The sequence below is a fragment of the Bombina bombina genome, chromosome 2 (genome assembly GCF_027579735.1).
Source record: "Bombina bombina isolate aBomBom1 chromosome 2, aBomBom1.pri, whole genome shotgun sequence".
NCBI classification, from domain to species: domain Eukaryota; kingdom Metazoa; phylum Chordata; class Amphibia; order Anura; family Bombinatoridae; genus Bombina; species Bombina bombina.
In genome coordinates, this window is record NC_069500.1 from 1,053,651,023 (window position 1) to 1,053,669,846 (window position 18,824).

Sequence of the window (18,824 nt, forward strand, 5' to 3'; positions counted from 1 at the left end):
CAATATGGCCTAGTAACGTCTGTACAGGTGATTCTCCAACCAAAATGTGAAATGGTACTCACATAGGTGAAGCACCCAGTGGTGCAGATGATGCAGACTGGATCAGTTAGCAGTGGTCCAGCTCACTGTGTGCCAGTGTCTAAAGCACTTTGGAATAATCAACAGCAATGCAAATCTCAGTGCCTCCAGGTGCAGTAAGGGCAAGCTGGGACCTCTCAGTCACCCAGTAGACTGTGCTCAGGCGTTGAAGGTATCCAATCACCAGCCAAACAATGTGCCAGAAAAAAGTCCCCAGGAAAACAGCAAGTTTATTGTTAAAACAATATTTATTAAAACAAAGCAACGCGTTTCTCAGCCCTTCTAGGCTGTTTCTTTTGGAGTACTAATTTATCACACGCCTGATAAACAACCAGTAATTGCTACCATGAGGTCAGACCTCTGGTTAATTTTTAAAATATCTCCCAATTGCCCCCAAAATAAAGTGTGTAGTTGTATTATTAAAATAAAAAATATTAGCATTTTTTTTTTAATAAAAGCACAAAGCAATTTTTAGGGGTTAAAGTGAGTGGGCCTGGGACTCTGTTAAAACTGAAAATATATATGTATATGCTTATATACATATATATGTATGTGTTAATAAGCTAAAAATCTTCATATTCTATTCCATTCTCACAATAAGTGACCTCTTGAAATCATAAATGTAAAGGATACAATTGATAATGGTTGCTGAAGGTGGACTTTTTGGAATTATGGTTCCCATACAAGTTGAGTCAAGCACCATGGCACACTGCAAGAAAATAAGCAATTATAATTACGAAAGTTTTCAAAAGGTGCCACAGATAATCCAGCAGTCACTTCTACAACAAAACAAACAGGATACTACCATTACTACAATGGCCTCTGAGGTATTCTCTGAGAATAAGAAATCAATATCCTTATCTATTTAGAACAGAGGAAAAAATAACTTGCAGTGCTACAGATCATAAGGTCACTGAGCTGAGACCTACAAACTCTCACAGCACATACAGTTCTATTAGTTGAACTATTAATAGTGATAAATACTTTTTTTCTATTCCCTGATTTCCATAAAATAAACACTAAATAAAAGTTTGGTTGAAGAAATTAGTTTGATTCTTTCCAGAAAACTTATTTTTTTTAATTGTGCATGTGTGTGTGCACAAGAATAAGGACAACATGTATATATACATGTGTATCTATCTATATATATATATATATATATATATATAAATATATATATATATATATATATATATACACACCCATATAAATATGTATATATATATATATATATATATATATATATATATATATATATATATATATATATATATAAAAATGTAAATATATATATATATATGCATACATAAATAGAAAATAAATGTCTTAAAATTCCCTTTAAAAAAAAATAATTATTAATCTTCCTAATGAAAGAAAATTTAACAAAACTAAATGATTTAATATATTTGTTATTTAAAAATCACAGTCTGCAATGTTTAAGACTAACATTGTATTTTAATGCAGAAAAAAAACAAAAAACCATGAGGTTGATTTCAGGTCACACCAGCACATTTAAATCACTTGTAAAAATAAAACCTCTACAATGAACACAATAATGTATTAACTGATACACTTCTAATATTTCAACATTTACATTCAATTCATTTTATATTATTTGATAATGAATTTACATAACATATTGCAAAAAGGAACAGCATAAATGGGCCTATACTCAAAAAGCGATTTCTATCCTTTTCATTCATATTAGTGTTACTAGATTGTACTGATAAAGTACCAAAAATAAAAAAATCATGCCACTGAGCAAGTGGCTATGCACAACGGCTGACCTGATCATTGTTTTGGTCATAATCTGTAAAACTACATCATAAGGACACTTATACCAGTTGATTAACCTGTTTGCTACTGGGTGTTTCAGAAAAACTTGGCCAAGGTATCAGAGAATTTTTCACATTTTTGCTATCTCTCTGTTTAAACAGAAATAGAACCTTTGCTTTTTTTTAATTTACTTATGAAAACTATATATTTTTTTTGCATACAAAAAACCTTTGTGGATGACTGTTTCAACTAGATATTTGTTCACAGAATTTAGGAATCATTGCAAAATTACCAAAAAAAGTAAAACTATCTATCTATCTATCTATCTATAAAAGATTTTTATATATATATATATGTATATATATATAAATATCTGGTATCCATCATTCCTTATTTCAAATGCAATATAACAGAAAATTCCCTTTTGATTTATGATTTCACATATTACTTTAAAGTTATGCAAATTAGAATGACATGAACAAAATATTAGTACTTTTAAAATAATATTTTGTAGCATAGACTTTGGAGACAATAACTGCAATCAAGCTCTTTCTGTAGCTCTGAATAAGATTTCTACACTCTTCTAGAGCAGACTGCACTAGTTGTCTTAGGTTTTATGGGTGCCTTTATCAAACCTGGAGTTTTAGTGCTTTCCACAGATGTTCAATGCCATTCAGATCTTGACTAATAGAAGACCACTTCAGAATGGTCTAATGTTTTCTTCTCATTCATTCTTGGGTGCTTTTTGAGGTTTGTTTCGGGTCATTATCCTGCGGGAGGACTTAAGACCTGCGACTAAGACACAGCTTGATAGCCTTATTTTGTCGTGTCCTGCACCCAGTGCCAGAGGCAGAAAAGCAACCCCAAAACATCACTGAGCATCATCCATGTTTTCCATGTTCTTTTCATTGAATGTTTCTTTTATTTCTTTTTTTCTTCTGTAAACATGGAGTTGATGTGATTTGCCAAAAATCTCTACTTTTACTTTGTCTGTCCAAAGGACATTCTCTCAGAAGGACTGTGTCTTGTCAACATGCATTTTGGCTAATTCCAGTCAGGCTTTTATGTGTTTTTCTCTTAAAAAGGGTATCAATACTTTAAAATGCAAAAATACCAATACTTTCGTCGACCACATCTATATATATATATATATTTATTTCATGATACCATTTGGCGCAAAATCAAATGAAAAAAAAAAAAAAAAAAGATAACTTTTTCACAAATGTTTGGTTTCTCGTTGAAATTATTTACACACAATACTGCAGTCATAAAATAAATAGCTATAAAGCTTCTCTAGGATCCCCTTTTTTCAGAAACAGCAGCCATGTATGCCTTTGCTATTGAGTTATGGTAATATTTTTTTCTATACTGTAGGGAACTACCTCCCCCTCCAACTGTTCACTGTTTTCTGTAGTGAAGGGACACATCTCTCACTCTCCCATTGAGAGATCATTTTGTAGTGTAGGGACCATCCTTCCATGATGGGCCACCCACCTGCCTTCTTCTGTCCCTCCCACACTTCCCACCGGCACCAACGCACAATCAATGCTCTCCTACCATATAATGTCTGAAGCCTTGTGCCCCCAGTTGCGATTCCTGCTGTCAAAGGCACTACATCAAACACAGTACAATGGGCAAAGTATTGTGTTACAAAGTACCTACAGTGAGGGAAAAAAATATTTGATACTCTGCTGATTTTGTATGTTTGCCCACTGACAAAGAAATGATCAGGATATAATTTTAATGGTAGGTTTATCTGAACAGTGAGACACAGAATAACAACAAAAAATTCAGAAAAACACATTTAAAAAAAGTTATAAATTGATTTGCATAATGAGTGAAATAAGTTTTTGACCCACTTGCAAAATATGACTTAGAACTTGGTGCAAAACCCTTGTTGGCAATCACAGAGGTCCGACGTTTCTTGTTGTTGGCCACAAGGTTTGCACACATCTCAGGAGGGATTTGTCCCACTCCTATTTGCAGATCCTCTCCAATCATTAAGGTTTCATGGCTGACGTTTGGCAACTCAAACATTCAGCTCCCTCCACTCCAGGACCTTAATGTGCTTCTTCTTGAGCCCCCCCTTTGTTGCCTTGGCTGTGTGTTTTGGGTCATTGTCATGCTGGAATACCCATCCATGACCCCTTTTCAATGCCCTGGCTGAGGGAAGGAGATTCTCATCCAAGATTTGATGGTACATGGCCCCATCTATCGTCCCTTTGATGCGGTGAAGTTGTCCTATCCCCCTTAGCAGAAAAACACCCCAAAGCTTAATGTTTCCACCTCCATGTTTGATGGTGGCGATGGTGTTCTTTGGTTCATAGGCAGCATTCCTCCTCCTCCAAACATAGCGAGTTGAGTTATTGCCAAAGAGCTTGATTCTGGTCTCATCTGATTACAACACTTTCACCCAGTTCTCCTCTGATTCATTCAGATGTTCATTGGCAAGCTTCAGACAGGCGAAGACATGTGCTTTCTTGAGCAGGTGGATCTTGCGTGCGCTGCAGGATCACAGTCCTTCACTGCGTAGTGCGTTACCAATTGTTTTATTGGTAACTATGGTCCCAGCTGCCTTGAGATCATTGACTAGATCCTCCCATATAGTTATGGGCTGATTCCTCACCATTCTCATGATTATTGAAACTCCACAAGGTGAGATCTTGCATGGAGCCCCAGACCGAGGGAGATTGACAGTTATTTTGTGTTTCTTCCATTTGCGAATAATCGCGCCAACTGCTGTCACCTTCTCACCAAGCCACATGGAGATGGTCTTGTAGCCCATTCCATCCTTGTGTAGGTCTACAATCTTGTCCCTGACATCGTTGGACAGCTCTTTGGTCTTGGCTATGGTGGAGAGTTTGGAATCTGATTTATTGCTTCTGTGGAAAGGTGTCTTTGATAGAGGTAACAAGCTGAGATTAGGAGCACTCCCTTTAAGAGAGTACTCCAAATCTCAGTTTGTTACTTGTATAAAAGACAGCTGGGAGCCAGAAATCTTGCTGATTGATAGGGGATCAAATACTTATTTCACTCATTAAAATGCAAATTCATTTATAACTTTTTTTAAATGCTTTTTTCTGGATTTTTTGTTGTTATTCTGTCTCAATGTTCAAATAAACCTACAATTAAAATTATAGACTGATCATTTCTTTGTCAGTGGGCAAAGGTACATAATCAGCAGGGGATTAAATATTTTCCCCCCACTGTATGTCCAATTGGTCCAAGGGGGTTAAAGAAACAGTGAAGTCAAAATTAAACTTTCATGATTCAAAAAGAAGAACTTACCATTTACTTTTTTTTTTTTTTAAATCAAATTTGCGTTGTTTTCTTGTTATCCTGTGTTGAAGAGTAGACTCAGGAGTAGCAATGCTCTACTGAGAGATAGCTGAACATATTTGGTGAGGCAATGACAACAGGAATACATATGCAGCCATCAATCACCAGCTAACTCCGAACAGTGCATTGCTGCTCCTCAGTCTACCTAGGTATACTCTTCATCAATGGGTAGTAAGAGAACAAAGTAAATTTGCCAATACCAGTAAATTAGAATTTTGTTTATAATTGCATATTGTATTTGAATCATAAAACTTTAGTTTTGACTTCACTTTCCATTTAAAGTCGTTGTGCAAAGCAAGTTAGATACTACTGAAAATTTGAATGCAATATGTAGTGTTCAATTCTCCTTGGAGGTGGTGAAGCAGATTCTAATTTACCCTAGCATATGTGATGAGAACTCTCACATATTTCCTTTAAATACATATTTACAGCTACTAGGATGACTATCAGAGTAAGGTGATAAAATTACCCTTCTTGCAAATGTATAATCATTTTTAAATTTTAAACCCGGGTCATAGTGTCTATGTCTATGTATGTTTTTATATATGTCTAAATTTTTGTGCCTTTGTGTGTATATATGTTCATGTGTCTACATGCCTGTTTGTGTCTATGTATTTTTGTGAGTATACATATGTGTATATGTGAATAAGTGCTTATGTGAGTGTGTCCATGCATTTACTTATTAAACCTCTAGATTGTAACTTTAGTTTTGTATTTTTGTAAAGTCTATTTCTGTATTTGCTTTCCTGTTTTAACATGAATTTCATTATGTACCAATAACTACAGAATTAGACAATACTTAGATTCTGACGATAATGTTAATAATAATGATCATATGTATCTATTCTCTGTCTTTGTAAATGTGAGTGTATGGAGTCCAATCTACGACTAAGGCATACTAGCCGAAACGCGTCAGATGTAAGGCTGACAGCACTGCTTGTCATGCAGTTTTTTATCTTACTTTCATTGTTGTCCTTAATGGAAGTCTAAATAAAGTTTTTTTACCTTGCCTGGAGGCTCGCTGGTTTTTCTTTATGTTTTTAATATGGAGTCCACATGTATATAGTAGATTTGCATTCATGGGTATGTGTTTGTGTATGATGTGGTTATATGTATGAATACGTTTGTTTGTATGTTTAAGTGTTTGTTTGTCGTGTGTATGTGGACAAATAAGCTTGAGTGATTGGGGCTGATTTATGTCTGCCAGACATCGCTGAATGTCGCTTGTGCAATGCCGTCCCCTGCAGATTGGCCTCTAGCAGGGGGTGTCGATCAACCCGATTGTACATGATCGGGTGGATTGCTGTCAGAGGAGGCGTATGAGTTAAGGAGCAGCGGTCTTAAGCCCGCTGCTTCTTAATTCCTATTTCTGGCGAGCCTGAAGGCTCGTGCGGAAACAGATGCATTGGGGCCGATTGACTGTTTGATAAATCGGCCCCTATGAGTTTATATATGGTATGCATATGTGTATAAATAATTTTATGTGAATGTGTTTTGTAGGGGGTACATATGTGTATGATGTGCTGTGAGTGTATGTGTTTGTATATTGTGTATGTATGTATGTAGTATGTGTTTGAATAATGTGTGTGTATGAGTTTGCGTATAGTGTGCTTATGTGTATGAACAAGTTTTGCTGTGTGAGTGCATGTTTATGTATGATGTTCATATGTGTATTAATAAGTTTTTGTATGTATATGTGTATAGTGTGCATTTGTATATCTGTTGTATATGTGTTTGTTGTGTATGGTGTGAATATGTGTATGAATATGTGTTTGTGTTTGTGTATTGCTTACGTATATGTGTTAATAAGTATATGTGTGCTAGTGTGTGTATGTACAGTATGTGTATGGTGCACACACTGTATATGTATGAATACATGTGTGTGGGAGTGGGTGTGTGTATGTGTTTGTGTATAGTATGCATATGTGTATAAATATGTGTGTGCGTGGGTGTGTTTGAGTATGATGTGCAAATGTATATGAATATGTTTGTGTGTGCTCTGCAACATAAGGGATTAAACCCTTTAAACACTATTCACGTTCCCTGCTCATTAAACCCCTTAATCAATAATACTCATTAAACTGAAACCCAATAACTCAGAGACAAGAGCTGGAGAGAAAGCAATTATTGCTGTGTTTATTAAACATTTAATTTAGTGAACTCGAGCTGAATTAAAATTTTCAGGAGGCACATGAGTCCCTTCTGAACCCCCACCATAGCTAGTCAGCAACCCACATCTATAACCTGGAATGGATCATATGATGCTCTACCCATGGGTACTCAGAGGTTAGTAGGAGTGATGAGGCCCACCTACCAGCATGGGGGAGTGCCCTTAGGCTACCCCCTAAAAATGTGTCACTCTCCCTATTTCAGCCAGACCTCAGCTCACCTCTTTTCCCCCGCTCGCTGCCGCAAGAGTTAGGTGAACAACACTAACCATGGAATGAACCAAAAGCAGCATCTAATCTGGAAACTGCAACATTAATGCCTATTTGGGGCTAGATTATGAGTGGAGCACTAACAGTTCCGCACAAGCTAAAAGAGGTTTGTAAAGGCTGTTAGCGCAAGTCAGGTTTATTGGAAATATTATAAGTTGAAAGTAAACGTGATCACTTGAGTGCAATTGAAGTTAAAGCTCATCTGGAAAGCACGTCCACAGAGCTCTGGTTAATAGTTTCACAAAGCAAAAAAGTTTAACAAAATACATCATAAATACATTACAAAGTAATTACATTATGCAATAAAAATGATTAAAAAACAATTTTGCACAAAAAAAGTTATGCGATATAAGGTTTCAGGTGTTAGAAAAAAAAGGTAGGCAAAGGGCTTTAACTTAGAGATTCATACATATACATGGATGTATATGTATGTATGCTTATATACTATGGCCTAGATTTAGAGTTCGGTGGTAGCCGTCAAAACCAGCGTTAGAGGCTCCTAACGCTGGTTTTGGGCGCCCGCTGGTATTTGGAGTCAGTGATTAAAGGGTCTAACGCTCACTTTACAGCCGCGACTTTTCCATACCGCAGATCCCCCTACGCCATTTGCGTAGCCTATCTTTTCAATGGGATCTTCCTAACGCCGGTATTTAGAGTCGTTTCTGCAGTGAGCGTTAGAGCTCTAACGACAAGATTCCAGCCGCCTGAAAATAGCAGGAGTTAAGAGCTTTCTGGCTAACGCCGGTTTATAAAGCTCTTAACTACTGTACCCTAAAGTACACTAACACCCATAAACTACCTATGTACCCCTAAACCGAGGTCCCCCCACATCGCCGCCACTCGATTAAAATTTTTAACCCCTAATCTGCCGACCGCCACCTACGTTATACTTATGTACCCCTAATCTGCTGCCCCTAACACCGCCGACCCCTGTATTATATCTATTAACCCCTAACTTGCCCCCCACAACGTCGCCGCAAGCTACTTAAAATAATTAACCCCTAATCTTCCGACCGCAAATCGCCGCCACCTACGTTATCCCTATGTACCCCTAATCTGCTACCCCTAACATCGCCGACCCCTATGTTATATTTATTAACCCCTAATCTGCCCCCCACAACGTCGCCGACACCTACCTACACTTATTAACCCCTAATCTGCCGAGCGGACCTGAGCGCTACTATAATAAAGTTATTAACCCCTAATCCGCCTCACTAACCCTATCATAAATAGTATTAACCCCTAATCTGCCCTCCCTAACATCGCCGACACCTACCTTCAATTATTAACCCCTAATCTGCCGACCGGAGCTCACCGCTATTCTAATAAATGTATTAACCCCTAAAGCTAAGTCTAACCCTAACACTAACACCCCCCTAAGTTAAATATAATTTTTATCTAACGAAATAAATTAACTCTTATTAAATAAATAATTCCTATTTAAAGCTAAATACTTACCTGTAAAATACATCCTAATATAGCTACAATATAAATTATAATTATATTATAGCTATTTTAGGATTAATATTTATTTTACAGGCAACTTTGTAATTATTTTAACCAGGTACAATAGCTATTAAATAGTTAAGAACTATTTAATAGTTACCTAGTTAAAATAATTACAAATTTACCTGTAAAATAAATCCTAACCTAAGATATAATTAAACCTAACACTACCCTATCAATAAAATAATTAAATAAACTACCTACAATTACCTACAATTAACCTAACACTACACTATCAATAAATTAATTAAACACAATTGCTACAAATAAATAAAATTAAATAAACTATCTAAAGTACAAAAAATAAAAAAGAACTAAGTTACAGAAAATAATAAAATATTTACAAACATAAGAAAAATATTACAACAATTTTAAACTAATTACACCTACTCTAAGCCCCCTAATAAAATAACAAAGCCCCCCAAAATAAAAAATTCCCTACCCTATTCTAAAATACAAATATTACAAGCTCTTTTACCTTACCAGCCCTGAACAGAGCCCTTTGCGGGGCATGCCCCAAGAATTTCAGCTCTTTTGCCTGTAAAAAAAAACATACAATACCCCCCCCCCCAACATTACAACCCACCACCCACATACCCCTAATCTAACCCAAACCCCCCTTAAATAAACCTAACACTACCCCCCTGATGATCTTCCTACCATGTCTTCACCATGCCAGGTTCACCGATCCGTCCTGGCTCCAAGATCTTCATCCAACCCAAGCGGGGGCTAGACATCCACTGAAGAAGTCCAGAAGAGGGTCCAAAGTCTTCCTCCTATCCGGCAAGAAGAGGACATCCGGACCGGCAAACATCTTCTCCAAGCGGCATCTTCTATCTTCTTCCATCCGATGACGACCGGCTCCATCTTGAAGACCTCCAGCGCGGATCCATCCTCTTCTTCCGACGACTAGACGACGAATGACGGTTCCTTTAAGGGACGTCATCCAAGATGGCGTCCCTCGAATTCCGATTGGCTGATAGGATTCTATCAGCCAATCGGAATTAAGGTAGGAATTTTCTGATTGGCTGATGGAATCAGCCAATCAGAATATAGTTCAATCCGATTGGCTGATCCAATCAGCCAATCAGATTGAGCTCGCATTCTATTGGCTGTTCCGATCAGCCAATAGAATGCGAGCTCAATCTGATTGGCTGATTGGATCAGCCAATCGGATTGAACTTGATTCTGATTGGCTGATTCCATCAGCCAATCAGAAAATTCCTACCTTAATTCCGATTGGCTGATAGAATCCTATCAGCCAATCGGAATTCGAGGGACGCCATCTTGGATGACGTCCCTTAAAGGAACCGTCATTCGTCGTCTAGTCGTCGGAAGAAGAGGATGGATCCGCGCTGGAGGTCTTCAAGATGGAGCCGGTCGTCATCGGATGGAAGAAGATAGAAGATGCCGCTTGGAGAAGATGTTTGCCGGTCCGGATGTCCTCTTCTTGCCGGATAGGAGGAAGACTTTGGACCCTCTTCTGGACTTCTTCAGTGGATGTCTAGCCCCCGCTTGGGTTGGATGAAGATCTTGGAGCCAGGACGGATCGGTGAACCTGGCATGGTGAAGACAAGGTAGGAAGATCATCAGGGGGGTAGTGTTAGGTTTATTTAAGGGGGGTTTGGGTTAGATTAGGGGTATGTGGGTGGTGGGTTGTAATGTTGGGGGGGGGGGTATTGTATGTTTTTTTTTACAGGCAAAAGAGCTGAAATTCTTGGGGCATGCCCCGCAAAGGGCCCTGTTCAGGGCTGGTAAGGTAAAAGAGCTTGTAATATTTGTATTTTAGAATAGGGTAGGGAATTTTTTATTTTGGGGGGCTTTGTTATTTTATTAGGGGGCTTAGAGTAGGTGTAATTAGTTTAAAATTGTTGTAATATTTTTCTTATGTTTGTAAATATTTTATTATTTTCTGTAACTTAGTTCTTTTTTATTTTTTGTACTTTAGATAGTTTATTTAATTTTATTTATTTGTAGCAATTGTGTTTAATTAATTTATTGATAGTGTAGTGTTAGGTTAATTGTAGGTAATTGTAGGTAGTTTATTTAATTATTTTATTGATAGGGTAGTGTTAGGTTTAATTATATCTTAGGTTAGGATTTATTTTACAGGTAAATTTGTTATTATTTTAACTAGGTAACTATTAAATAGTTCTTAACTATTTAATAGCTATTGTACCTGGTTAAAATAATTACAAAGTTGCCTGTAAAATAAATATTAATCCTAAAATAGCTATAATATAATTATAATTTATATTGTAGCTATATTAGGATTTATTTTACAGGTAAGTATTTAGCTTTAAATAGGAATCATTTATTTAATAAGAGTTAATTTATTTCGTTAGATAAAAATTATATTTAACTTAGGGGGGTGTTAGTGTTAGGGTTAGACTTAGCTTTAGGGGTTAATACATTTATTAGAATAGCGGTGAGCTCCGGTCGGCAGATTAGGGGTTAATAATTGAAGGTAGGTGTCGGCGATGTTAGGGAGGGCAGATTAGGGGTTAATACTATTTATGATAGGGTTAGTGAGGCGGATTAGGGGTTAATAACTTTATTATAGTAGCGCTCAGGTCCGCTCGGCAGATTAGGGGTTAATAAGTGTAGGCAGGTGTCGGCGACGTTGTGGGGGGCAGATTAGGGGTTAATAAATATAACATAGGGGTCGGCGATGTTAGGGCAGCAGATTAGGGGTACATAGGGATAACGTAGGTGGCGGCGGTTTACGGAGCGGCAGATTAGGGGTTAAAAGTGTAATGCAGGGGTCAGCGATAGCGGGGGCGGCAGATTAGGAGTTAATAAGTGTAAGGTTAGGGGTGTTTAGACTCGGGGTACATGTTAGGGTGTTAGGTGCAGACTTAGGAGGTGTTTCCCCATAGGAAACAATGGGGCTGCGTTAGGAGCTGAACGCTGCTTTTTTGCAGGTGTTAGGTTTTTTTTCAGCTCAAACAGCCCCATTGTTTCCTATGGGAGAATCGTGCACGAGCACGTTTTTGATGCCGGCCGCGTCCGTAAGCAACTCTGGTATCGAGAGTTGCATTTGCGGTAAAAATGCTCTACGCTCCTTTTTTGGAGCCTAACGCAGCATTTGTTTGAACTCTCGATACCAGAGTTAAATTTATGGTGCGGCCAGAAAAAAACCCGCGGAGCGTTAACAGCCCTTTTACCGCCGAACTCTAAATCTAGGCCTAAATATGCAAAATAAATTTTTAATAAAGTGTTATACTGTTTTAATTTCTGTAAATATTTCACATTCCAATGTCCTGCACTTAGTAGAATATGTTAAATGTATTTCTAAATAGATCTTTATATACACAAGGGGCGCAATCCGATAAAGAGCGTAGTTTGCGGCGCAAGCGAGGGAGCCCCCCCGCCCCCAGTTTCAGCTCGCAACTCGAGCTATCCTATATACGGCGCCATCAGAGGCTAAAGTGCCGTAAGTCTGACAAACCAGCGATGTCCAGAAATCTGCGTAAGCACAAATTTCTGGAGTCGCCGGTGACTTACGGCACTTTAGAAACTGCCAGCGCCTACAAAACCTGACTAAAGTTATTAAATCACCCATACTGTCTAACACGCCTCCCAAACATAGCCCGACACGTCTAACCCTCTAACCGCTATCCCCCCTCACTATTCTAACAATAAAAAAATGTATTAACCCCTAAACCATCGCTCCTGGACCCCGCCGCCAGCAATATTAAATCTATAACCCCCTAATGTGATCCCCCTACACCGTCACAAGCTATATTACATACCCCCTAATGTGAGTCCCTTACACCACCGCCATCTACCTTACCTACTCCTAAAGTGAGCCCCTACCCCGCCACCATCTATCTTACCTACCCCCTAAAGTGAGCCCCCTACCCCGCCACCATCTATCTTACCTACCCCCTAAAGTGAGCCCCTTACACGCCGCCATTTATTTTAAAAATATTACCCCTAATTTAATCCCCCTACACCGCCGCCAGCTATATTAACTATATTAACCCTAATTATATTAGGGTTAATATAGTTAATATAGTTATTATATTATATATATTAACTATATCAACCCTAATTATATTAGGGATAATATAGTTAATATTGTTATTATATTATATATATATATATTAAGTATAATAACCCTATCTAACTCTAACATCCCTAACTAAATTCTTATTAAAATAAATCTAATTAATATTAATATTATTAATTAAAATATTCCTATTTAATTCTAAATACTTACCTATAAAATAAACCCTAAGATAGCTACAATGTAATTAATAATTACATTGTAGCTATTTTAGGGTTTATATTTATTTTACAGGTAACTTGGTATTTATTTTAACTAGGTACAATAGCTATTAAATAGTTAATAACTATTTAATAGCTACCTAGTTAAAATAATTACCAATTTACCTGTAAAATAAATCCTAACCTAAGTTACAAATACACCTACACTATCAATAAATTAAATAAACTACAAATATCTAAACTAAAATACAATAAACTAAACTAAATTACAAAAAAAACAAACACTAAATTACAAAAAATAAAAAAAAGATTACAAGATTTTTAAGCTAATTACACACATTCTAAGCCCCCTAATAAAATAATAAAGCCCCCCAAAATAAAAAAAAATTCCCTACCCTATTCTAAATTAAAAAAGTTCACAGTTCTTTTACCTTACCAGCCCTTAAAAGGGCCTTTTGTGGGGCATGCCCCAAAGAAAACAGCTCTTTTGCCTGTAAAAGAAAAACACAATACCACCCCCCAACATTACAATCCACCACCCACATACCCCTATTCTAAACCCACCCAAACCCCCCTTAAAAAAACCTAACACTACCCCCCTGAAGATCTCCCTACCTTGTCTTCACCCAGCCGGGCCGAACTCTTCATCCGATCCGGGCGATGTCCAATCAAGCCGCAGAGAAGTCTTCTTCCATCCGGGCGATGTCTTCAATCAAGCGGCAGTGAAGTCTTCTTCCATCCGGCAATGTCTTCAATCAAGCGGCAGTGAAGTCTTCTTCCATCCGGCAATGTCTTCTTTCACCCGGCGATGACTTCAAGCAAAGCGGCATCTTCAATCTTCTTTCTTCGCTCCTCCGCCGCAGAGCATCCATCCGGCACGAAGACTAAACGAGGAATGAGGTACCTTTAAATGACGTCATCCAAGATGGCATCCGTCGAATTCCGATTGGCTGATAGGATTCTATAAGCCAATCGGAATTAAGGTAGAAAAATCTGATTGGCTGATTGAATCAGCCAATCAGATTCAAGTTCAATCTGATTGGCTGATTGGTTCTTTTTTAAGGGGGGTTTGGGTGGGTTTAGAATAGGGGTATGTGGGTGGTGGGTTGTAATGTTGGGGGGTGGTATTGTTGTAATGTTGGGGGGTGGTATTGTGTTTTTCTTTTACAGGCAAAAGAGCTGTTTTCTTTGGGGCATGCCCCGCAAAAGGCCCTTTTAAGGGCTGGTAAGGTAAAAGAACTGTGAACTTTTTTAATTTAGAATAGGGTAGGGAATTTTTTTTATTTTGGGGGACTTTATTATTTTATTAGGGGGCTTAGAATAGGTGTAATTAGCTTAAAAATCTTGTAATATTTTTTTTATTTTTTGTAATTTACTGTTTGTTTTTTTTTGTAATTTAGTTTAGTTTAGTTTATTGTATTTTAGTTTAGATATTTGTAGTTTATTTAATTTATTGATAATGTAGGTGTATTTGTAACTTAGGTTAGGATTTATTTTACAGGTAAATTGGTAATTATTTTAACTAGGTAGCTATTAAATAGTTTTAAATAGGAATATTTTAATTAATAATATTAATATTAATTAGATTTATTTTAATAAGAATTTAGTTAGGGATGTTAGAGTTAGATAGGGTTATTATACTTAATATATATATAATATAATAACGATATTAACTATATTAACCCTAATATAATTAGGGTTGATATAGTTAATATATATATAATATAATAACTATATTAACTATATTAACCCTAATATAATTAGGGTTAATATAGTTAATATAGCTTGTTGGCGGTGTAGGGGGATTAAATTAGGGGTTAATATTTTTAAAATAGATGGCGGCAGTGTAAGGGGCTCACTTTAGGGGGTAGGTAAGATAGATGGCGGCGGGGTAGGGGGCTCACTTTAGGGGGTAGGTAAGATAGATGGCGGCGGGGTAGGAGGCTCACTTTAGGGGGTAGGTAAGGTAGATGGCGGTGGTGTAAGGGGCTCACATTAGGGGGTATGTAATGTAGCTTGCGACGGTGTAGGGGGATCACATTAGGGGGTTATACTTTTAATGTAGGCGGCGGCGGGGTCCATGTGCGGCGGTTTAGGGGTTAAATACTTTATTAGGGATTGCGGCGGGGGATCGCGGTTGACAGGTAGATAGACATTGCGCATGTGTTAGGTGTTAGGTTTATTTGGCAGGTAGTTTAGGGAGTTACGGGGCTCCAATAGACAGCGTAAGGCTTACTACGGCTGCATTTTGTGGCGAGGTGAAAATGGTGTAAGATTTCTCCATTTTCGTTACGTAAGTCCTTACTCTGTATATTGGATACCAAACTGCCCTGGTTTGGTATACCTGCCTATAGCCCAAAAAACTACGGGCGAAGGCAGAAATACAGGGAGTGCAGAATTATTAGGCAAATGAGTATTTTGACCACATCATCCTCTTTATGCATGTTGTCTTACTCCAAGCTGTATAGGCTCGAAAGCCTACTACCAATTAAGCATATTAGGTGATGTGCATCTCTGTAATGAGAAGGGGTGTGGTCTAATGACATCAACACCCTATATCAGGTGTGCATAATTATTAGGCAACTTCCTTTCCTTTGGCAAAATGGGTCAAAAGAAGGACTTCACAGGCTCAGAAAAGTAAAAAATAGTGAGATATCTTGCAGAGGGATGCAGCACTCTTAAAATTGCAAAGCTTCTGAAGCGTGATTATCGAACAATCAAGCGTTTCATTCAAAATAGTCAACAGGGTCGCAAGAAGCATGTGGAAAAACCAAGGCACAAAATAACTGCCCATGAACTGAGAAAAGTCAAGCGTGCAGCTGCCAAGATGCCACTTGCCACCAGTTTGGCCATATTTCAGAGCTGCAACATCACTGGAGTGCCCAAAAGCACAAGGTGTGCAATACTCAGAGACATGGCCAAAGTAAGAAAGGCTGAAAGACGACCACCACTGAACAAGACACACAAGCTAAAACGTCAAGACTGGGCCAAGAAATATCTCAAGACTGATTTTTCTAAGGTTTTATGGACTGATGAAATGAGAGTGAGTCTTGATGGGCCAGATGGATGGGCCCGTGGCTGGATTGGTAAAGGGCAGAGAGCTCCAGTCCGACTCAGACGCCAGCAAGGTGGAGGTGGAGTACTGGTTTGGCCTGGTATCATCAAAGATGAGCTTGTGGGGCCTTTTCGGGTTGAGGATGGAGTCAAGCTCATCTCCCAGTCCTACTGAAAGTTTCTGGAAGACACCTTCTTCAAGCAGTGGTACAGGAAGAAGTCTGCATCCTTCAAGAAAAACATGATTTTCATGCAGGACAATGCTCCATCACACGCGTCCAAGTACTCCACAGCGTGGCTGGCAAGAAAGGGTATAAAAGAAGAAAATCTAATGACATGGCCTCTTTGTTCACCTGATCTGAACCCCATTGAGAACCTTTGGTCCATCATCAAATGTGAGATTTACAAGGAGGGAAAACAGTACACCTCTCTGAACAGTGTATGGGAGGCTGTGGTTGCTGCTGCACGCAATGTTGATGGTGAACAGATCAAAACACTGACAGAATCCATGGATGGCAGGCTTTTGAGTGTCCTTGCAAAGAAAGGTGGCTATATTGGTCACTGATGTGTTTTTGTTTTGTTTTTGAATGTCAGAAATGTATATTTGTGAATGTTGAGATGTTATATTGGTTTCACTGGTAAAAATAAATAATTGAAATGGGTATATATTTGTTTTTTGTTAAGTTGCCTAATAATTATGCACAGTAATAGTCACCTGCACACACAGATATCCCCCTAAAATAGCTAAAACAAACTAAAAACTACTTCCAAAAATATTCAGCTTTGATATTAATGAGTTTTTTGGGTTCATTGAGAACATGGTTGTTGTTCAATAATAAAATGAATCCTCAAAAATACAACTTGCCTAATAATTCTGCACTCCCTGTATACGAGCGTAACTTCTAGGTTACGCCGTATATAGGATACCAAACCAGCGCAAATTTTGGCGTCGCCGGCTTTTGCGGGCGACGCTGCATATCAGATCTGGTACAGCACTATATTTACGAAAAACTTTTTTCTTTATCAAGTGCACGTAGACTTGCAGGGTCCTGCTAACTCCATTCTTTATCCAATCCAAAAAAATAGAAGTAGTCTCAGCACTGCTTTAATCAAAGTGAATCCTTTATTGAGGTGTAGAGGATAAAACACAGCGATGTTTCGGGCCTACATAGCCCTTACTCATGATGTAGTGGACAGGTAACAACTTCCTTTTATAGCACCTGAGACCATAATTGGTTAACTAATACATTGCCAGATCTATGTCTATTCTCCTATAAAGACGCATCTAGTGGATACATTGTATTAATATACACTTTTTTTGTTACATTATAATCACAACAAATGTTACAACTAATTAATTACACAAATTCATATTTTTTAAAAAGAAATCTATGTTGAAAACAATCTAATAAAGATTAAACAACATTAAAGAAATAAATGTAAATCATAATCTTTATTTAAACCTACTGGATGGAGTCCCTAATTTTTGTATCCACCAAACTTCTCTCTTTTTTAACATTAACTCCCTATCCTCTCCTTAATTTGGGGATGTGATCTATGATCTGGAAGCAGAGTTGGATAACAGTATGTCCAGCCATGGCAAAATGAGCTGACACTGGCTGTGTCATATCTTTGCTTCTGATGCTTGACTTGTGTGCACTGATAGTGTCTTTGAGAGGACGTGTCATCTCCCCCACATAGCCCTGCCCATATTCACATTTTAATAAATAACATATGTTATTTATTTATTAAAATGCCCAGTTTCAGCTCATTTTGCCATGGCTGGACATACTGTTAGCCAAAAATTCACAATTCATTCATATCCCAGTGCTCTTAAAGTGGATTGATATGTACCCAGGTGTGTGTAATAGTACATTTAGCTGTTCCAAAATCTTCTTCTTAGCTGTATGTTTGAATAATTGGCTTTTTCTTTATACTCTTGCACAGACTTACTGTCCGATAGTACACAGTGCAATACAAACAAACATGTGTTGCGACTGTTAACCAGCCACAATGAGTGCCGATGTGGGTATGCTATGTAGTGGTACAAATGGAGCAAAGACTGTGTCCTTACCAGGCTTCAGGACTCTAGACCTTACCAACTCAACCGCTTGTCGAGAAATGTGTTCGGTAACTCTGCCCGTCCTGTCAACACTATGGGCTCGATTTATCAAGCCCCTACGGCTGCAAGTTCTAACAAGAACTTGCTCGCCGTGAATTATCAAACAGCGGTCACCAGACTGCTGCTGTCCTAAGCTCTTTGCCACCTCTAAGGTGGCAAAATTCAATCTCCTCGGTCGAGTCCGACCGAGGAGATTGACAGCTCCTGCCCGCGCATGATTGGCTGTGTGCGGGAAGCAGCGGGATTGCACGCGAGCGCAAAATTACGCTTGTGTGCAA